Source organism: Pelodiscus sinensis, chromosome 2 (assembly GCF_049634645.1).
Source record: "Pelodiscus sinensis isolate JC-2024 chromosome 2, ASM4963464v1, whole genome shotgun sequence".
NCBI lineage: Eukaryota > Metazoa > Chordata > Testudines > Trionychidae > Pelodiscus > Pelodiscus sinensis.
This window is the reverse complement of record NC_134712.1, coordinates 59973766-59996887: the sequence shown is the minus strand read 5'-3', so window position 1 is coordinate 59996887 and position 23122 is coordinate 59973766. Positions and strand designations below refer to the sequence as shown.

At 41.0% G+C, this 23122-nt stretch overlaps 1 long non-coding RNA gene across 2 annotated transcripts; it reads left to right on the top strand.

Annotated features, from left to right (window-relative positions):
• The first annotated feature begins 271 nt into the window (after positions 1 to 271).
• Positions 272 to 21794, top strand: LOC142826716 (uncharacterized). 2 transcript variants are annotated; one of them, XR_012900925.1, is made up of 3 exons: positions 272 to 410; positions 18557 to 18690; positions 20157 to 21794. It is a non-coding gene; the product is annotated as an uncharacterized LOC142826716 (long non-coding RNA). The 2 variants fall into 2 exon arrangements; XR_012900924.1 differs by lacking the exon at positions 272 to 410 and adding an exon at positions 18072 to 18212.
• Positions 21795 to 23122: the final 1328 nt, after the last annotated feature.

Genomic DNA, 23122 nt, shown 5'->3' with positions numbered 1-23122 from the left:
TACAGATAAGCAACTTGTAAAAACTATCTAGGACTAGATTAACAAAGAAACTTAGTCATGGTGATGTTGAGTGTAACCACAGCCAACTTTTAGGTGCTTAGAAAATCATTGGGATTAACAAAGACTGAGTTTGGCTCCCTATAGAGTGAATGAGGACAGATAACTCCGTAGAATGGGATTAATAAAAGTCAGTATGCTTCCTGCCTAAGTAGCCAATAGGAGATGCCAGTCTGAGGAGTGTGTGCTAACCCTGCCCCTCTTTTTGATTTAGGTACCAAAATAAAGGCTATAGAGAGACATCTGCATCTACATGGATTTCTCATTTGCAAACCCCCTCCTGGAATGAGATGCCAATGCTATTTAGCAAGAAGCCATGCTGGAGGTCCTCATTTGGAATGTTTAACCTCATGGTAAGAGTACTCATCATCTGGGAGGTGGGACATCCTCACTTCAAGTCCTCTCACTGCCTGAGGGAAGAAGGGATTTGAACCAGGCTTTGCTGCCTCTTAGGCCTGTGTCTTAGCAACTGAGTTATGGGACATTTGAATGGGATGTTCTGCTTAGTTTCTCCTGTTGAAGTTGTTCTCCTGTGCATGAATATTAATAATAAACAAAGGAGCAGAGGACTGGATCCTTGGCCCCCCACTTGAGCACCCTAACCACTAGGCTACAGAGTCATTCTCATACAGGCTCTCTCTGGCCCAGTGGTTCTTTCACTAGTTTATCCACAGTGGAACAGCTTTAACATCACGACATTGAAAGGGGGCAAGCATGAAAATGACTTTGTGCCCCAATGATTGCCCACAACAATGGTCAATTTCATTTTTAAGGTCTAATACATGCATGTAGAGCTGCAACAAATGGATGGTAGAACACGTCTATTTGTTAAACCAGACTTTTTTAGTGGGATTTATGGATCCATCCTGCAATTGTCTGTTTGTGGGCAACACACCTGGGCTATTATAGTAACTTGTAGGAAGAGAGCCTAAAATAATATTGATGGAAAACAACCTTTGATTGATCTTTGATTTTATAAAGTTTTATTTTCCCCAAAATTAAAATTTAGGCCAAATTTGACCTGATGCCATCTTACTAAAGAAAACTTTCTCTCAGACATAGATTTAGTTTAACTGAAACATTTGGCCAGTGGAGTTCAATGTAAATTAATCACTTTTCCATTTATTTCATCTTTATAATCTTAATTACCCATAGGAGATATCCAGACTATAGAAGAAAACCATTGGTAGCTTTCCTGGGAGACCTAGAGAAGAGTTTGCTGCATTTTTCCCTGCAGCCATTCCCTGTTTCTGAATAGTCCCAAATCAGTTGGTAGGAGCTGCCTAAAAGTGTGTGAAGTCAGTTGGCCACAAGGACAGTAGTATATCTCATCATTAATGAGAGCAGCCTTTCCACCTCCATAGCTTTACATGACTGAAATCAGGAGAAATTAGTTTACTAAACTCAGATCTTACATAACTGGCAGTGCTAGAATTGAAACTGCTGGTCATAGTACGAAGGATAAATGCCTTAGCACCTGGATCTGTTTGAAAATATTGCAAGAATCAGGATAAAAGAATTGTGATTGAACCAGCTAGTTTCTCTGTAGTTTTTGACTGATAGGTGAAGAATAATGATGTCTCCAAGGTGTCCATCCTTCCATCTGGCACATTATACATTTAACTGGAAAATCAGTGCTGCTGAACCAAAAGCCCCGCTGCTTATACAGCTGACAAAGGCTGGCTGAGAGCACACTTAAAAAATATAGACAAGAACATAGGTTTTGTAAAGAGAGTTCCATTGGTATGTGAGCTGAAAGGTAATGTTTGAAATCTCTGTTGATCATGATTCAACCACATCACTTAACATTTATTGTTAGAATTGAACAGAAGGACTCTAGACCTTAATTGTGTATATATACTAGAATACTACACATACACACACCATATAAAATACTAAAATACTTTTGAAGTATTAGACTATGTTAAGATTGTTCTAAGCAAAAATATGGGGAAAATTATATCACTAAAATGTATAAGTTTATTCAATACAAAAATATAGCTGTTCAGAAAAAAACAAGACACATAGTATGATACAGTTAAAGGTAAAGGAAAATAACTACGGAATGGATATTCACTATCCATGTATTTTCTCATGGGGAATTATCTCAGCTTCCAATGGAAACATAAACTAGCTGCTTTTATATCATACAGCAGTAGTGCTACCATGAAACACAAAACCAGCATCGTCCTTTGCAATGTGATGGTCTCTTCTAAAACCTTGCTATGTAAGGATGTCCTTTTGTAGGAACTTTTCCTGAGCATGGCTTTCTGGAGCAGGCTGTTTACATTCAGCAGAGGCAAGAAGCCATAGACCTAAGGTGCCCATTTTGTAAATGGTGGCATCTTGCTGCTGGTCCAGCTGAATAAGTATTTTTAGTTCCCTTTTTTCTTATTCCTGTGGAGCTGCCATAATCTCACAGCTTCAAAGAGCTTCTATGTTTTCCAAATTCTGACTCCTCCTGCTAATAATAAGTATTATTTTCTGCTTTTTTTCAGCTCCCAGTGCTACCACTTAGTGTAGTTAATCTGGGCAATGCTTAGATACTATTATGATGCTTGCTTAAGAGAAAACCAGAGAAAGATTATGAACATTTAACAGCAGCACTTTTATTTGGCATTCTGTGTTAGTAATTAACTATGTAGCCTAAAGTCCTGTGTCCTTGAGGTTTTCCAGACTGAACATGTGGTAAAGAATTGTGACTTGTGTTATCGGTTGCTGAGATCTTCATAGAGGGGTCAGGCCTCAAAAGCATTTTCCCCTTCAGACTAGAGGCTTTCATGAATTTAACCAGCAATGTGTTGAGTGCACTAGCTCACATTGAGGATAATCCATAAAAAGAGAGAATTTTTTAAAGTTATCTAGGTGCAAAAAAGGCTGCTAAAATCTGTTATCTGGTAAAAATATCATCTTCTCATGCTCATATCTTAAAAGGAGCTGAAAAGAGTTTTATTAAACTTGCCACAAGAAATTGACCTTTGGGTCAAGAAGAAATAGGAACATTTCTAACAGAGTGCAATTAATTGTCTGAGAAATTTAGGCTGTTGAAAATGGGGACTTATGTTGAGGGCACTTCTTTAGCAGCAGTGAGTACACCAGACTAACACGGCTACATTTGTATTACTAGACTTGACCAGACATTGGACTGAGCCCCTTCTGCCTTTTTAAGGATGGCTGCTGCTCCAAAAGACCAGGCAGGAAACATGCTACTCTAAGGCACCTTCCAGAAACTTCCAGTTCCCTTGCAGAATCCTTCTCTGACCTCTGTCTGGGGCAGTGTATCTTTAGCATTGGCATATCACTGGGCTAGTGGAAAGATGACACAATTTGGCCTCATAATTTCAGATAAACATCTACCCTGAACTACCAAATGTTTTGGATTTTGCTCATCACTACAAAGATTAGAGGTGATAGATTTTTGTATTAAAATCTCTTAACAAAAATAGCCTTGTTCACAAATTGTCCCAAAATTCATTTCCCTCCAATACTTAGTAGCCAGGATGGGTAAGAATGGTGTTCCTAGCCTGTTTGCCAGAGATTTGAAATGGATGACAGGAGAGAGATCACTTGGTTACCTGTTCTGTTCACTCCCTCTGGGGCATTTGGCATTGGCCACTGTTGGAAGATGGGATACTGGGCTGGATGAATGTTTGGTCTGACCCAGTATGGCCATTCTTAATGTTCTTATGTTTCTGATTTTTAATGGAAGAAAAATAAATTAAAAATATTGTTGCATCAGTTATTATTTCCCCCAGTTTTGTCTCCCTTTAACCATTTGGAAAGAATGGAAAAAGGGGGAATAAAAGAAAAGGAACATGGGAAGGGGGAGCAAAAACGTTTAGTAGAGAAGGGAATAAAGTGACCAATATTCAATTCATTTTGGTTTTATGGTTTTCTGTTTTTGATAAAAAAAACAAACCCTTAAAATGTTGAAATATTTTGTAAATATTTTGAGAGATTCTTTTTTTGTAAATGTTTCATGAAACATGTTTACTGTTCCTACCCCTAATTCTGATATAAATTTCTTTAAGGATTTCACTTATAAAATACCTTGTTCATTAACTTTCTTACCTCCCATCTGTTATATTTCTTTTCCTGGGAATTATTTTGGACATTGACCACAAAATCAGGTCAGCTGAAGTAACAAAATGTTGTCATTCTTGTAGCACACAGTATCTACCTTTTCATTACAAGGATGCTATGCAGCATTTTACCACTACAATTGAAAGGCAAGTGATAGTTATTTTAGGAGTATTTTTTCTGATGTGGAAATGGAAGACTGTACAACTTTACCAAATGGCTGATAACCCAGCTTGATACAGCAGAGTTTCTTAAAAAATAAATATTGTCTAAGACATTACACAGGTTGTTGAACAGAAAAGCTACTATCAAGAGTTATCACTCCTAGCCTTTTCTAGTTTCTCATTGTTCTATTTTAATATATTAAAGGAGAAATCTTGAAAACATTACATAGAGTATAATAATGACATTGGTATAAATATCATCATGTACAACAGAGTTAATGAGCTAGATATGGACGTTAAGGGTGAAAGAAATATTTACCTAGATAAAGGTTAAATGTAGTTCAGTGGTGGAGTATTTACTAGGAATTTATATTATGATTTTCTGTTCCTTTTTTGCTTTTTACTCTCTTTCTCTTTAGGGAGTCACAAAATCTTGGTCATAGATTGTAAGAAGTCGGATTTTTTTAAACCTGGACATTTTTACTATATATTGGCTTTGCTCTATGAATATTATACATTGCATATGTCTGTTTTGTTACTGACGAAGACCTGTAGTGGAAAGTGAAAGTATTTGTCTGGTCTGCTTAGTCATCTCTTGCTGTTTACTTATTTGTGCTCTGGTAATCTAGAGGCCCGAAACATGATCAATGGCCACAGAGCAGTGGGCACTGAATGAATTCATAGACATGACAGACAAAGGAGGAGAGGGCAAATCGAGGGACACAGAGGTGAAGTGACTTAGCCTACAGCAGGTCAGTGAGGCCCAGCCTGGCAAGGCCCATCCTAAGTTTTGTGTGTCTGTGTTTCTTGTTTGTACAATACCTGGCACAATTCCGGTGTGAGCTGCTTAAGCAATATCACAATAGAAAAAAAATTGTCTTTTAAAATGGTGACAACATAGTTGTAATTAACAGCTTTGAGAAATAAATTCCTTACATATTTTTTGTTTGAATGATGATATCCATGACATTTTGATTGTGGTAAGAACAATGCTTGCCTTATCCTAGTTTTATGTTACTCCTTATGCCCTCATCTCCATCTTTCTGCTACCTCAGTATGTAGCACAAGCCAATCTGTGGCAATCCTCAATACCAAAGTCATACCTGGCCAGCAGTTACCACACAATGGTATCTGGGACTGCTGTGGTTTGCCTGAATCTTAGAATAGAAAATATATGTGGGAACTATTGACAAAGAATGACTATTTCATGGCATCAGTGATACAATGTTTTTTGTTCTGAATTTGGTCAACAGATATTAATTAAAAAAAGTAAAAGAAAGCCATTGAATATGTTATTCGTAGTACTACTGTAGACTTCCTCCAATGGATCCACTTCAACTGTTCCACAGTAATTCAATCAAGTGGCAAGTACTACAGATGGATCAGGAATAGTACTAATTATCAACAATCAATCATAAAACATAACTATAATCATAATTATAATGATTGATGTGTGAGAGGCTGCAATGTACACACAAAATATAGGAATTGATTCTGTATTAGTCCAGTAACAAATTTTTGGGAGGCACTCCCTATAGCAATCTATAAATAATGAAAACTGAGTGAATAATTAACAACAAAATATCACCACTGTATTTGCTATTTGGTGAATATTTCTGTGATTTTTCAAAAACATTCCCAACAGTCTATGGAATGATCTAGAATACTTTTCCACAAGCACACAGTATTTGCCATTTGAATTGGGTTGGTTAGTTGACTGATCATATAATTAACATAGAATTCTGTTTCCTACTTTGATTAATACACTTGCACTTTGGGCCAGATTTTCAAACATATTTAGGTGTGTTAAAATGCAGAAAGGCACCTAGGGTATGTCTACACTTCGGTGCTATTTCAGGATACTTCTGGTATCCCAAAATAGCTAATCCCTGCCTTTTGAGCAAGCCCCTGTTATTTCAAAATATAACAGTCTCACTATTGTGACATCCCTGTAAACCTCATTCCACAAGGAGTAAGGGATGTTTTGAAGTAGCACTCTTTTAATAGCTCTCTATGTGTAGACAGCATCAAATTTCCAAATAACCTATTTTGAAATCATTAGAAATAAGCTATGCAAAGCTTATGAGGTAATTTCGAAATAGCTTATTTCAAAACATCCTTTACCCATCGTGGAATGAGGGCTACAGGGATGCCAAAATGGCATACCCATTATTTTAAAATCTATTTTGAAATAATGGGCTCCGTTAAAGACGTGGAATAGCTATTTCAGGATACTTCTGGTATCCTGAAATAGCTCCACAGTGTAGACCTAGCCTTAGTGGGATTTTTAAAAACACCTAAAGGAAATTAGGTGCCTAATCTTTTTAGGGACTTTTGAAAAACCTATAAGGCACCTATTTGCATCTTTAATGTGAAAATCTGTCTCTAGCTGATATAAATACAAAACCCAGTTTTTGTGAAGATATGGGTTTGATTTTGAAATTCATTTTTGCAAATATTTGTCAGCCAAGCTAAATTGCCCTGACACTAATGGAAAGTAAATATAAAGGACACTAGCATGACCAAAGCATACATGTGAAAAACTAACTGGATTTATTTTTGCAAGTTCACCCATCTTCGTTAATCATCCTACATGGATTCAGACACAATTTTTCCAAATTAGACACACACAATTGCACATATACATTTGTATGCAAATAACGGAGGTGTCCAAATACATGTTGTTCATATAAAAAAATGTATCTTTGCTCATGCATACTGTATATACATTGATGTCTAATCTAACTGTACACTCATGATTGAAATAGTTGATTTGTGTGCATACATTCATTAATCAAAAATCACTTCATAGACTTGGACACCAATTTATCTGTCCTTCACTGATTTGCTGGAATGAAATGAACATAGGTGCCATGAATAGAGAGACAGACTTTTTAAAGTATATTATTCATTTTGTATGTATTTCATCAGCAGCTCAGTGCTTCTTAAGTTCAGCTCATAAACCTTTTCCGGTCATTGCCCTAACTATTTTTTAACTTTTCTTTCTTTTTGTAAGATTGTATTTTTTGTTAAAAAATATTTGTGTATTTAAATATTTCTAAAGCTAGCAATTAAAAAATACCCCATTTCATAACCAATGTATCTTGGGAAGAATCTGCTAAGGGAAAAGAACAACTGTCAAGCAGTCCTGTGAAGGCAAATCTGAATGTCTTGACTTTTTAACTTTAGTAAAACACACAAGAATACTCTGGAAACAGTTTGTGATAAAGTGGAAATGCAGGCCTTCTTTATTAACACTGTACTGTGAAAATCCTACACCCAGGCAAATCTATGTTTGACTGAGACATAGCTAGGGCTGCCACCAAGTACTGAAGCTAGGACTTTGGGGTAGGGTGGGGAGAGAGAGGGGGGAGATGCTAGCAGTTTTCTTGAGAACAGAGAGAGGGAAAGGAAAATATGTCATAGTCTATATAAACTATATTGATTAGCTGCTTTCAAGTTTATCGGTTATACTACAATTATATACATTCAATGTTTAATGTCATTAAAATGAATGGATTATTTCAAAGGCCTAGGAGACTGAATGTAACTGTCAGTGGTCAAAATTGTAAGTAGAATCAAAGAATAATTTGTGATTGGAAAGGATTTTTGAAAAGGTGTGCACTCTCTCTCACATTTTCTTTGTAATAGATCTGTGGAGATGGTAAATGGCAATTACAGCAGACCCAATTACCTGAATAAAGATTTGTGGTGGCTAATCATTATGAAGAAGTATTCAAACTATCAAATTCTCAGCTAAAATACTGAAAGTGTCCAATAAAATGTCATCAAAAAGCTAACAGCTAAAGGCTTGTTTTTCATTTCAAAGCACTATAGATGGGCCGTAGTGTAAATGAGAATCATACCTTTAGTCTTGTATCTGAGTAGTCAGATTCATTCAGCTAGAGATGGATTCTGACTAAAATTAGTTACATTGATTTAATTTGCTTGAAATTTAAAAATCCACCCGTTCCATTCATTCACTGGTAACATATGAAACTACTATCAAATCTCTCTCTCTCAGCTTTCCAGGGCAGGAGTTTCTTTTTGTTGTCTGTTTGTACAGTGCCTAGCACTAGTCCATGACTTAAGGCTTATAGATCAATATTATAGGATATGTCTATACTACATGCTTATTTTGAAATAAGCTATTTCGGAATAAAAACTCTTAAATAGCTTATATCAATATAGCACGTGCACACTACAAATGCCCATTGAAATAGCATTGAGCTATTTCGAAATAGAGCATCCACACTCCGGACTAGGGCATCAGGACAGCAGACACTTCCTGAAGCTACAGCCTGAGGCTATCTGAGGTTCATGCTTAAAGATACCTCCCTGTACAGCCGTGTCTCAGGCTCTTCTCTTTTGCCTACCTCCTTGAGGGTCAGCAAACTCATCTCACTGAGTGCTCTGGTTGCCCTTGCGGACACCACAGCACGTCTTCTGCAATTCCAGCCTGTTCCAGAAGATGCATGTTGGCACTTTTTTCCCCAAGCACGCCATCAGGGTCGGGGACGTGGACATGCCCATGTGCATCGTGGGGGATGCAGCCTACCCTTTGATCCTCTGGCTCATGAAGCCCCACAAAGAAACTTTTCAGTGGTAGGTTGAGCAGGGCCTGCATCGTGGTGGAGGGCACTTTTGAGCATTTGAAAGGGAGGTTCCTCTGTTTCCTCACCCACCTGGTCCTGCGCAACCTGTGTGAGAACAAGGGGGAGACATTCCTGCCAGGATGGGGGGCAGAGGCTGAGCAGTTCACAAGGGCCTTTGAGCAGCCATGCACCACTGCCATCTGGCAAGCCCATCAGGGGTCTGTGCACATCTGGGAGACCCTGAAGGAGAGTTTCAGCCAAGGCCAGCTGTGACACTCTCTCCCGGGCCTCCTTACAAGGGGCCTCTGCAGTGCCCCTTCCCTCCCTTCTCACATTCTCCAACCCCCACCTCTCTCCTCTCCTTCAGACACAATAAACCACACGTTTGTTTTGAACCAATAAATTGGTTTTTTTAATTGGGGTAAATGTAAGTGGGGAGATGCTGGGGAAAGAACCTGGGAGGGTGAAGGAGGGAGGTAGAAGGGGGAGGAGGGAGGAGGAGAGGCTCAGGGCTGGGGCTAGGACTGGCACCTGCCTTGGGTGATCCTACCACCTTATGTCTGGAGCCCTCGGTGCCCATGGAGGATTTAGGGGGAAAAACCAGAGGGACGAGGGTGAGTATGGGAGCGGGAGCAGGAGCTGGGGCAGGAGTAGGAGTGGGGTGGTGGCTGTTGGAAAACTCAATGGTGGACAGCGGGCAGTCAAGTGCAGCGGTGTAAGCTGTGCACCTGCTCTGGGCCTCCTGCAACAGCTCCTGCCAGGTGGTGTAGCGCAGCTCCAGGTCAGCATCCAGTCTGTGGTCCTGCCGCTCGAGTGACCACTGCAGGGCACACAGACAGGCAACCTGTTCCCCCTGCAGGTCTTCCTGGGGTTGCTGGTGCCTGCAGGTCTCATGGGGTCAGGAGGCAGGCACGGAAGGTGGTGGATGTGCCTCATTCACAGCTGGTCCAGCCGTGTACAAAAGTGAGAAGGGCAGTCATCCCAGGAGTGCATGAATTCTAGCCCTAATGTGTGGGCCAACAACAAAAGGTCTCGGTTCAGACAGAGGCAAAGTGCTTCGAGCAAAGCCATCCGTGGCCTAGACAGCAGGTACTTTCCTGCAGAAGCATGGATGTCCTAGGGGAGCCTCGCTTCCCCCATGTTCTGGAGACAAGCAGGCATAGGAAGGTGCATTGGGCCTATGAGTGGGAGTGGGGCAATGGGGCAGCTCAGCTTCCCTCTGAGCCACACACATGCTGGGTCTGGCAGTGGTGGCACCCGACAGGGAGAGAACGTAGTGGTGGCTTATGGTGGAAAGATTTCCCACCATGGGGTTGAGAGTAAGACAGGCCTCTTCAGAAACCCTGTGAGCATGAGTGCAAGATTCCTGTGTGGCGGACTCATTTTGGCCGCATGCTCTGGACTGGCACTCCATGTGTACCCTCGTGCACAGACTGCTGTGGGAACCCCAGGGTGAGAAGGCTGGGCAAGGCGTGTGCAGCCCTTTGCCGCCCATTGCCTCCCATCACATCTGTGTAGGGAAAGCTCTGATGGCTGCTGGTGTGTGGCACAGGGCTGGCAGGGCCTGCATTGTGCCACAAGCTCTTTCCCCTATGGCTGCAGCTTTAAGGGCTGCAGGGGAAGGGGAACTATAGAGTTCTGGTGAGTGTGAACAGAGTTGCTACCAGGGCACCTGTGGGAAGCCCTGGAGGCAACATATTTTGAAATAAGCACAGCTGCACTGTCAACACATGCCCTATTTCAAAAATAACTGTTTCAAAACAGGCGTTATTCTTTGTGGAAATGAGGGTTACAGATTTTGGAATTAGACATTATATTGAAATAACAGGCTTGCTGTGTAGACACTCCCTTTGTTATTTCGAAATAATGCTGCTGTGTAGTCATGCCCTATAAATAATAAATATTAATCAAAGGATTAATGACAAAGAGCCTGGTCCAATGTCTGTTGACATCAGTGAGAGTCTTTCTATTGACTTCAGAGAACTTTCGATCAGGCCAAAAGTGACAGAGCTCTCCTAGGTATCCAAACCATCTCATTTGCAAAGGTTATGTGATGGAATGTCCACTCCACACGAGGCCTGAAGTTGTCATTTAGGCCAATTAACCAATAGACTGCACCTGGAGGGAAACCAGTGTGAAGGCTTAATTGATGATGAAATCCAACTGGGGAAAGAGCTGGGCTGGGTCTATAAAGACAGGAAGTTGACAGCAGAAAGAGACTGTGGGGGAAGTCTGCAGTCATTGCTTTGGGGAAGGGTGGTGTGTTTGGAGGTGGTAGTGCCAAGTAGCCTGCACTTACTCCCTGGGAATCTGGGCTGGGAAACGTAGGGGTGAACCAGAAGGTAGAGTTGAGAGATTGGGAGGAATCCAAGGAAAGAACTACATGATCTTGGTGAAAGCAAGCCACTGTGACTAGAGATAAGGTCCCTGGATTGGAATCCAGAGTAGCGGGTGGGCCACAATTATCCTACCAGTCACTGGAGGGGTGGCACAATCAGGGCAGTGAAGGGAAGATTGTCATTTTGGAGGGATTTTGTATCCTTGATGAGGAGGACCACAGTGCCCTGGCTGGATGGCTGTGTCATAAAGAAGGAGCACTTTGAGTCCTAGAGAAAGAGAGACCATAGGATGAGGAACCAAAAGGCGTGAGCATCAGACCTAGAACCAGTTAAACCCCAGAGCAATCAGGAGCAAACACTCTAGTGGTGAGGGGACCTTATGACAGGATAGTTTAATCCACTCGGTACTTGTAGGGGAAAATGGGAATAGTGGAGAAAGCACTGAATATTTAAATAGTTTTGAATGTATCTAACTATTCTGGCAAAACTTGTGACTTGTTCTTTACCAACCAATCAGTGCTCTGTTAGCTTTCTCTTTTTTATGGTCTCTGTAGAATGGGGGAGATGATCCATAGCCAGCTGATTTGCCAAGAACAGGGAGCTCTGGGAGCAAAGACTTTTGTAGAAGTGGAGAGCTTCTTAGAAAGAATGCATCAGTAACGAGTTCTATTCCACCAGCAGTAAATCAAGCTTGATTCAAGGGGATTTAAAAAACTGACTCAGTTTATAGGGAGATGCATTTTGGGGAGAGAATGCATTAACTCCATCACAGGTACTTTGGGTGAGCATTGTGGAATGAACTTGGCATACGTACAGAACTCTAGGAAAGCTCTACTAGGCTTCCTGACATGAAATAAATGCCTCCTTTGCATTGGAAAGCTTGGCATTAGCATTCTTTGTCTTAAAGTGATCATGTTTTAAAATGTAATCTCTGCCATGCATTGGTATTTCAGGTCCTTGTATGTCAATGTGGTGAGCTCCTTATCCTATAACATGGTGAAATGTTAAGATTTAAAATGCAAGCATCTCTTTGCTGATCTTGGACTAATTAAACCTTTAATGGCTCATCAGTGAGCTAACATTGGCTGTCTGATCTCATCTGGGGTTCGTCTACACCTCAGAGGAAGATCAAAGCTGCTACTGTTGATCTTCAGAGGTTTGAATTAGTGGTCCAGTTAAGGCAGCTAATTTGAAGTGAGAGGGGCACTCCGGTAGATGCTGGTAACCCTGCTTTCACAAGAAGTAAGGTAAATCAAAGGAACAGAGTTCTTCCTTCCACTTCCTGCAGTGTGGACAGCGCCAAAAGCTGAGTTAAGGTACTTGGACTTCAGCTATGCAATTAACATATCTGCGTATCTTAACTCAACTTTGTCCTATAGTGTAAACATACCCCCCTGGGGGAAAAAATGCTTACTGCTGAAAGATATAAGAGAGCACTTTTAGGCTTGCTCCATGGAGTCCATGTAATGTCATTTCTTCTACCCAAGTTATTTCTTGCCCACAACAGAATACTCTGCCCACATTTGACTTTAAAATCTACTGTGGTCAATGGATCTATGCTGATTTACAACACTTGAGGATCAGTCACTTACCTAAATCAGAAATGTAAATGTGCCAACAAGCAGATGTACAAGCATGCTTTGATTTGGCACAGGAGTGTATGTTCAAATTTTCTGACTGCACAATCTGAAGTCCCTTGCAACATAGCCTTATTTTTAAAATAAACTTTGCAATTCTGAAAAATGGAAGTTCCTGTGTAAACAATTGCAAATGAACTGTAAGAGAAATGTACACCTGTATTTATTTAGTGAATTACTCATCGTGGTCACACATGGGTAAAGCAAACTTGAAAGGAAAATGTTTCATGTTCTTCATAGGTTTCATCTTCTAAACCATAAGCAATATTTTTCTGCTTATAATAGTATTTTATATATGTTAACAGATTGAGACTCTTGTACTCTAAAGACTCAGTCCTGAAAGTGTCTCACATTATCTTGCTTCTAGATGACTCAAAGTAAATTTTCAAAGAGGTGACTGAGACATAAGAATACAAAGCATGCTAGGAAATAAATGGATTTTTATGTGCACCTTCTGTGCACCACAATAGGAATTCGGTTCTGAAACGTTCATTATCTATTTTTGTTCTGCTGCTTTTTCAGTATAGGCCAAGTGACCTGTGTTGGACAGGTCAAATCTGTGATTACTGAAAGGAACCAGTCAAGCCAGCCTCCAGCTATTGATATCAACCTTCAAAGAGTGTGGGACTAGAGACAATGTCAGTCTAAATGATTCCTTCTATAGGAATAGAAACTATTCCCAGATGTGTTTAAAAACATTCTTAAAAATTAATAACACTGAACCTTTGGTAGATATGTTCGTATAGAATTACATTGATAATATATAGTTTTACTGTATATAGGTAAGTGCGTAGTACTCATAATACTGGTCATATACCCTGTTCAGAAGAAATGATCATCTAATTCCTTGATCTTGCAAACACTTAGAGATGCTTAACCATACCCAGATGAGTAATGGCACTAAACGTGTGCAGAAATGTTTGTAGGTGCTTTAGGGCCTGGTTCTGAAAACAGCATCAGACACAGAACTGGCTATACTTTGTAATCTAATTGGCTATCATAGGAATTGCCATCCTGTTTCAGAGCTGTGGTCCATCTAATCCAGTATTTCCACCAGGGGTGAGTACTCTTCAGAGGAAGATATGAGAAGCCCTCTAACAGGCATTTCAAGCATAACTTGTCCTCGAAGATTTGTTTCTCACATCCATCAACTGATGGTGGCTATGGCCCTGAAGCATTACTTAATTCATTCTCTGCCATTGCAGGTATAACCACCACTAAGGCAGATTTGAACCTGGGACCTCGGGAGCTGACTATAGGAGCCTCTACTCTCTGAGCTAAAAGCCAGCTGGCTCCCAGCCCCTGCTGTAGAGATCTCTTGATCTTAACTGTTGCAGTGGTATAGGTACCATTGGCAGTACTCAGTAACCACACTAGGGCTATGTCTACACTCGCGGCTTCTTGCGCAAGAAGTATTGTGGAAGAAAATGTCCACACTGCCATGTGCGAGCTGTGCTTTTGCGCAAGAGCACCCATGGCAGTGTGGACGCTCTCTTGTGCAAGAAATCCCTGCTGAGCGTCCACACTGCCCTCTTGCACAAGAGCTCCTGCGCAAGAGGGCTTACACCTGTTAAAAAAGAGTGTAGCTTTTACACAAGGAACCCTCTCTTACCACGCCGTACTGTAAATTTTCTTGCACAAGAGCGGGAGGGCAGTGTGGACGCTCTGCAGATTCTTGCGCAAGAAGCCGCGAGTGTAGACATAGCCTAGGTGTGTGGGTTACACAGGGACCTAAGGCATAGGTGTATTTGAATCTCTCTTGTTCTCTCCTTGTGGCTCACAATACCTTGATTTCCTGAGAGTTGCATCACTTTGGTCTAATTCTGGTAGATGGGTTTGGTGTGTGGGTGATGTTAGTGTCCTTTGAAATACAGAGGTCAGACTACATGATTCGGTGGTTCCTTCTAACCTCAAACTCTGACTCTATAAGCACTTTAAGTCCTTTCCATAAGTCTTGCATTTTTTTTTGTCTTTATTGTAAATCTCGATGTTCTTGTTGTTCTTTTTATTAATCCTGCTAATTCATTGGCTATCATGGTATCTATGTAGATGTGCCAAATTTAAAAAATAAGCTATTTTGAAAAAGTTTCAAAATTTGATATGCAATTTGCATATTCATTTTCCAGTGGAGACACTGTAGCTTTCTGCGTCAATGACCTGCCCAATGTCAAACACTATATTAGTGGCAGAGCCTCTCTCTTGAGCTCCTGATTCTCAAATCCTCATTCATTTCTCTAGACCACATTTACTTAAGAGGTTGAGATGAATTGAGGAAATTACAAAGCAAAAGGAATCGAGCAAGATGATGGATTCATGGATGAGTCCTTGTTCATCACTTTTATATGAAAACTCTTCCCTTGATCTTCAGCATTTTCTGTATGGATATTAGCAGATACCTGATGCTTAATCTCCATTGGTTTCACTTTTGAGTTCTGAGAAGATATAGGAAGAATCAGGTAGCAAGATCCTTAAAGCAGTTCTTGAACCAATAAACTTCAGAGACAGTAACTAGAGTGAAGGCAGGTTTGCCATGCTGTTCTTGTTGCACTGAGCCACTTTGGAAGTAAGTACAGCTGTGTATGTTGGTGTTGGTTACCTGGAAAAGACTTTGGTATTGTCTTGGAAATTGTATTGGATGCTTTCTTGTAAACTCTTGAATCAAAATAAATTCCTATTGCTCTGATTAGATTGTGCACATCTGCAAATCAACCATTAGAGTGCCTGGATATAACGAAGGTGCTTGGTTTCTAGTCAGAGATGGGATAGCCCAAACTTTTTCAAATGTTTTTCTTAAATAATACAACATTATTGAACAATAAAAAATGGAGGATCTTCAAACTATAATTCAATTTCAGGTGACATTCTAGACCCATTGAAATCAATAGGAAAAGTGCCATTGACTTTAGTGAGACCAGGATTTCAGCCTGTAAGCTTACATCCTGACTCTCCTTTCATTTACATTTGTGTCCAGTGACTCTACAAGGTGTCATCTGGGGGGTTACGTCCGTGGGAAAAGTAGCGTAGCTGAGGAAAGAATCTGGCTTGACAGAAATAGTGTCAATGAAGAGTAGATATCAGTCATCCGTGCAAATTCTACTATCCAAGAAAGTGAAGAGAAAATGTTACCCATTGCTTAAAGGTTGGAATACCATTCACATCCCACTCAAATGTAGAGAGACTCAAAAGGCTTTGGAGAGGCCTAAAACAAGTACCATTTTGTGTTCCAGTTCTTTCAAAAAAATGTAGGGCCTGAACCATTTTGTGAATGGGATAATCTATTTTTGTATGATCCACAGATACCTAAGGATGTTGTAGGTGACAAACTGCTAGAAACTCTTACTATAGTTGTTGATTGCTAAAACAGTTCTAAATTAAAATATTCATCAAAGATACTTGGAAACAGTGGGTGATGTACCCGTTTTTGCAGAAAGCCTTGTACATAGCCTGCTAGACATAAGCAAACTAAGATTTGCTTAGGGGTCCAAACAGTCAAGAGGATCCCGTATTCACCTTTTAAAATGTGTTGGGGAGAATATATCTGTTTAGGACCCCAAATGTGCTAGCACCTCCTCCGGCCATATACATTCCACTTTGTTGAGAGAACTTTTCTTATAGTAGATGAGGTGAAATCCTATCAGTGGTTGTAACATCCATGTTCTTTACCATATTGATAGAATGATGGACATGTAAACAGGAGCAGTAACTCTAAACTTAAAATCCTACATTATGACGTTCTCTGTCTTGGTTACTGCTTTGGTTCTAGAATCTAGACCCATCTGGAAATGTGAAGTTCCTGTTTCATTTTATGATTTCTTGATTTAAAAAAATCAATATTTTAATTATTTATTTGACACAATAAAGTGTTTGTATCTAAAATATTTATCCTCTGATAAATGATATACACATCACTGGAGGAGGCCAAAAAAACACATAGCTAGTCTACTTGTACACATGAGTCACAGCTGATCTTCCAAGACGTATCATATGCATATGTATGCATCAGAAGGCAGATCAATGAAAATGAAATGGTTTAAACAATGGAAACAAATGATTGCAGGGTAACTCGCCGCATAGAATCATTGGGAAAATAAGGATAGCCCAGAGGAAGTAAAGAAAAGGATATGTAATAAATAAAAATACTTTTAAAAATGGGATATGTAATTAAGCAATTATAAGTAAGTAAAAACAGGATAAATTAGAAAGAGACCTCTGTAAGAAGATGACAAATAAAATATAATTTAGAATGACCCATTTTTCAAAAATGTTCAGTGTTGGCCTAACTCAGCTCTTACAGGAGTCCATGGGAGTATTATCATTGAGTTGAATGGTAGTGGAGTTTAGCCAGAACATCGTTGTCACACACACCCCTAATTCCCCCCCCCCCCCGATCATGTGGGAGTGGGTCCTCGCGTTAATGTCACGGAGGTTCCGGTCCCTGAATTTGCTCTGGGCTTGTAAAGTCAAGGGGGTAGGTGCATGCCTATGAAGGTGATCCTGAAATAGGCCAGCCTACCGCCCCACAAGCCGTGGGTCTCCCTAGGGGTTGGAGAAGAGCCCGTTTGGGGAAGGCCTTCCGTCCCTAATCCATAGCTTGGCCCTCGTCTCGGGGTTACCCCACTGCAGCCTTCTAGCGTTGGTTCACTGGGGGGGTTTCAAGTGCGACTTACTCACCATGCTTCTCAGGAGGGTGTTGTGGATGCTGTCCATGTGGGTGCCCTCATACGGTACTGCCCCTGCTGGCTCTCACATGCTCAGCTGTTGGCCACGTCCCTTGTTGGGCGAAGGGGTATGCTGTGTGCAATGCTCACGGTCTGAGACTCGGGCTACCTGTCCGGCCCTATGGGTGGCTGCTCCCTCGGTCTCCGCGTCCTCGGCCACCCTTGCAGCTGCCCTCACCTCTTTGTACTCTCCCATCCGGCCCTCAGAGTCTTTGGCCACCTGTGCCCCCATTCCCGTGTCTCCAGCCTCTCTCCACCGGACCTTCGGCTCTTTCGCTGCCTCTGCCCTTCCTCCAGCATCTCCCGCCTCCCTCTGCCGGTCCTCCGGCTCTTCCGCCCTCCGCCCAGCATCCCCCACCACTTCCGCCCTCCGCTCCCTGTCTCCGGCCGCTTCCACCTTACCTCTAGCCTCCAGCTGAGCCGACGTTTCTTTTAAATGTGGACCACGCATGCGCAGCACTGCTGGGGGGGGTGGGGGACCGCCTGCCTCTCTCTCTGAACCTAAGGTCTCGGGATTACTTGGGTGTGTGAGAGGGGATGGATTCACCACGTCACAATCGTGCTTTTGAGTATCTCACCCTCGGGGTGGGAGGGCAACAGAATTGCTGAGCCACTGGGCCAGGTGTGTGTGTGGGGGGGGGGGAGTTGGTTCTAGGCTTCCGGGAGAGGTGGGATCTTTGGTGGAAAGGGCAGGGCTGAGGCAACCAGCCCTCAGAACCACCCAAACTCTGTTGGGCCCCCTGTCCCCAGCAAGCCCTTAGCGCCACCTGGAGTGTGTTGCCTGTGGACCCAGCAGGGATTTAAAGGGTCTGGGCCTCTAGCTGCTGCTGCTGCCACTGCCACTGTATCAGTGGTGGCTGGGAGCCCCAGCCCTTTGGAATCAATGGGCCCCAGGGCAATTTCCCCCTTTGCTCTCTTCCCATTGGCAGGCCTGCTCACCCTTAATCAAAACCAATTTTGTTTCAGTTGGAGGGCACGAGAAAGAGAGAACTTCTGAAACAACATGAATAAGAATCAGAAGAACAGGTGACCAACAAAATCATTATGGTATTGTAAACAACAAGCAACTGGATAGTAATTAAAAAAAACCTGGACAAAAAGTAAGCATATTGTATGATGCGTTCATTGTAACTAAGACTGTGCATTCTATGAATGGAATACAAACTCAGGAAACAAAATGGAGAGGGGAATGAAGGAAGATAACTAATAACTTAGAAGTTAGTGGGATAAAAAATGCAGTGTGAAACTGAGAGGTTGTTTTGAAGCTGTACCTTTCTTATTTCAAGTTTAAACAAAGTCCTTGCTTCAGTGTACAGTTGCATTACTCAAAAAACCTCAGGTTTATCTAATGCAAAACACAGTGAGAGGATTGTTTTTAAAGTTTAAACATGTTTTATGGAGCACTGGTGATGCTAAACCATGAATAAAAAGGAGAGACTCAATTATCATTGGTAGATAAATTTATTATGCAGATAAAGGATTAACTTAATAAGGAACAGTTATAATGGTGAAAAAAAAAAAAAGACTGCAGCTTCATTAACCACAACAGCTATGGAAAAGACAGATAGTTTTTGCTTGCAACTACTGTCTGGGTCCTATTAACTTTCAAATTCCCATTACTAGTTGAAACAACTTGGGTAGATCCTCCAAAGGATTTTAGCCATAATTTTACTGCCACTCTGGACATTTCTACAGTTTCTCTTCTAACATGGATATAAGAAAACTACTTCATTTAGTTTCCCTAATAATATCCCAAGTGATCTCAGGTTGTCAGTCCACTAAGTTGATGGTGCAAAGAAAAATTGATATGGAATTGTCTCCTCCTCCCATTTTGATGCTGCAAATTGGAAACAATGATTACATTTTGTTTGGTGCCCTCTGCACAGATTTTAGAGTTAAAATGGCCAGATTGGTTATTATGTGGTCAAATTTGGGCATCTGAATCCAGGTTTAATCTAGCAAGTTGCTAACTGCTCTTGTCTCCTATATCTACTAGGGTGTATCTAGACTTCAGGGTTTTGTCGACAAAAGTGGACTTTTGTCGACAAAACTATACCTGCGTCCACACTGCCTTTGAGTTATGTCGACATAACATCAACAAAACTCAGCAGTTTTGTCGACGTATGTAAACCTCATTCTACGAGGAATAACGCCTTTTGTTGACAGTTCTGTCGACATAAGGCGTTATTGCATCTACACTGTCCTTTGCGTCCACACTGTTATGTTGACAAAGCGGCTTGCTTTGTCGACAGAACTGGCTGTAGTCTAGACGCTCTTTGTCGTCAGAAGCTTTGTCAACAGTATCTGTCGACAAAACTTCTGTCGACAAAACCCTGTAGTCTAGACGTACCCCTAGAGTCAGGATTCTCCAGTCTCTCCTACTAGTCTGTATGTACCTCTCCATACATTGGCCAACCACTGGAATTAAAAGTCCTATGAAAAGTGACAGAATGGGACTGCTGGCTGCAAAACTAATTTTCATTCAAACAAAGTACTCTTAAAACAGCTACTATATGGCTTTAACAGCTAGTAAATGGCTTTAATCAAACTTTCTCTTTTTTCTGAGATTCTCCTGGTGACAACAGCAAAACAAACATTTTAAGAAAGTGCATCTTAAAACTCTTCTGGAGTGTCAAGATTAAACAAATGAGTGAATCCATAAATCTGAATGAAGAGGAAAAGTGAAGGAAACATCAAAACAATATATTGCTATTAAATCCTTTTCTAAAGGTGTAAATTGCCAATTTTGACACAACTGCCAGTCTGAACTACTTTGTCTAATAAAGAACATGATCATAAAAATAGCTCTCTGTGGCGAGAAGACAGATGTGCTATCAGTTCCTGAATTTGGTAGCCCACAAAACGATCTGTTATCCTCAGGACTGGGCGTCTCTGACCCATTACTATGTGCAAAAATGGTAATGAATATGTACTTCTGAATGTTGGGAAGGTAGGTGCTTGCATAAGTCAATTTTATGGGCTTTTAATAAGCCCGATTTGAGTTTTTTTCAAACACTGTAATGTCACTATTGATGAGGAAATGAGGAACTCTTCTGGGGATAGAGGATTTAAAAGGTATTATAAACAAATTATTATGAGGAAAGTAAAATGATCATAGCAAAACTCAGTGAAACTCATCTGGTTTGTGTTTCATGAATCCAACATTCACCTAAATTAATGGTCTTTTCAGCCCACTAGCCCTAAAACTTCTTACCTTGTTCTGGATCACCTGGCCATCACGAGAAGCACTGTTCTCCTAATCTTGCGCTTGTTGGTAAGACAGCAAATGAATCTCTGCTGCTAAAAAAGGATAAATCACTTGGGTGAAGGAGGTGATGTTTCCATGTACTAATTCAGCACAAGAGAATCCCGATTCCTAATGTCCCAGTGTCTTCAATGCTGCAGAAGCCTGGATTGACTGATAAAAGCATCATATAGTAACCACTTCAGGTTGAAGTGGAATTTAGGGTTTTGTACAAATCTGAAACTCCAAGAAACTTGAGAATATATGAGTACCAGAGTAGCAAACTGGCTGGTTTGGTATGTGAAAATGGGAAGCCTAATAATTTCGAAGTCCTACATATTATGGGGGAAATGAATCAGCAGGCTTCCCAGAAAGGTCATTGCTCATTTGAACTGTGATAGATGCATGAGGGAATTCTGGCCTCAGCTGTAGGAAAGTGACTAGATCTAGGTTCACAGAAGATGCTATAAAGCTAATCTGGTGGGGTAATTTCAACACACCTTTGTTTTCAAAGGTGAGAGAAACGTGATTTTCTTGGAGCTGCAGAGGTAGTCTAATTGCAACAGATTTTTTTTTTCAGAATCTGACATCACAGAATTATGCATTCATGAGAGAGCCTTTAATGAATTTCTATTCAGAGTGCTCAGGCATATGGTGATGTGGACCATGTAACTACTTAGCTATATTGAATCTGGAGCTGAGCAAAGTATTTGTAGGAATTCATGAAGGAAGAATTTTCCTCCAAAGCTTTGTGTAAAAATATTTACTGAGTGCCTCCTAAAGCCAGGTTAGTGAGGTCATTAAGGACATAACTCAGTTTTGATGTTTCCTTTGTAGGTCACATTTAAAGGAAAATAATAAAAGAGATACAGGTCATACTTTGGCTATTATAAAATAACAACCTTCTCTTTTTGATGTCTCATTTCAAAAAAATGCATAGATGCTCCAGAAAAGAGTTTTAGTTGTATATTAGCTTTTCTTAAGATATCTGATTATAATAGAGCATCAAAAATCTTGCTGTTATAAAAATATTAATTTCCACATTGATCGTGCACTTATCAATTTTTATACTTTAGCGTGACATAAAACAAACTTTGAAGATGACTTGTATTTTTTGTTGTTGTATGTATGTAATGTTCCAATTTGTGTGTTTGGATGGGTCAGTTTACTTCCTGGGATTATTCAGTTGAACAATTTACTTAGGAATCTTCTGAGGACATAAAACATGATTTAAAGCAGCAAAGGGCAATCTAGGCAAGTGAGTGGGCCAGATGAGTGGCTTGCCTTCATCTCAGTGGGCCGCAAGACTCCTGTAACCCAGACGGTCTCCCAGGATAGGGTAGTTTTGCTAACTGCACTTGCATACCTAGAATTTGCAGGGGGTGCAGACTGACCTGTAGCAGCGCTTTGATTGGATGCGGAGGGAGCACACAGTACTCACAATGTTGTGTGCAATCAGCATGTACCTCACTTCACTTGCCCTTGCTTTCCGTGCATGTCACTTTGGTATACACGTTAGGAAAAAAATGACATGGACAGAAGCCAGCAGAATCTGGCAACCCTGCACCTGGGCAATAGTAAAAAAAAAATGTCTCGTGGGCCACAGATAGAACCCTGATGGGCTGCATATGGATATCAGGCCACAGGTTACCCATAATTGATTTAAACATATGGTGACCATTTTGATACGGACAGTCCCCTTTTCCAGCTCTGTCCTGAACATCTTCACTTTTTTTTTGCCAAAACTGGGCATTTGTCCCTAGTGGTGACTTGTGCAGGCTGCATGGCTGCCAGCAGCAGCCCAGGAGTCATGGTGGGTAATACCATATTATCCTTACTTCTGCACTGCTGCTGAATGTCCAGCCAGCAAACACTGCTCTATGGCTGTCCAGCTTAGAAAACAGTGCCACTGCCAGCAATAATAATCACATGTACATGTGAGGCTTTTGTGCCTTTTGTTGGGCTTGTGTCTATCAGAATCAGTAATTTGTGTGCAGTTATTTATTGCAACAAAATGTCTTGGAAATGCCCATGTAATCTTAATGAAGACCTCCAAAAACAGGTCAAGTTTTTAAAAAGACACTTCAACAGCAGAATTGTGTATGAGATGTGTAGACCACATTTATTGATTGCTCACAGTGGCCAAAATGACAGTACCCAGCACCTTCAAAGCAAGAAACACAGCGTTGCTGATGGAAAGTAAGTGTTCATTACAGGCAGTCCCCGGGTTATGTACAAGATAGGGACTGTAGGTTTGTTCTTAAGTTGAATCTGTATGTAAGTCGGAA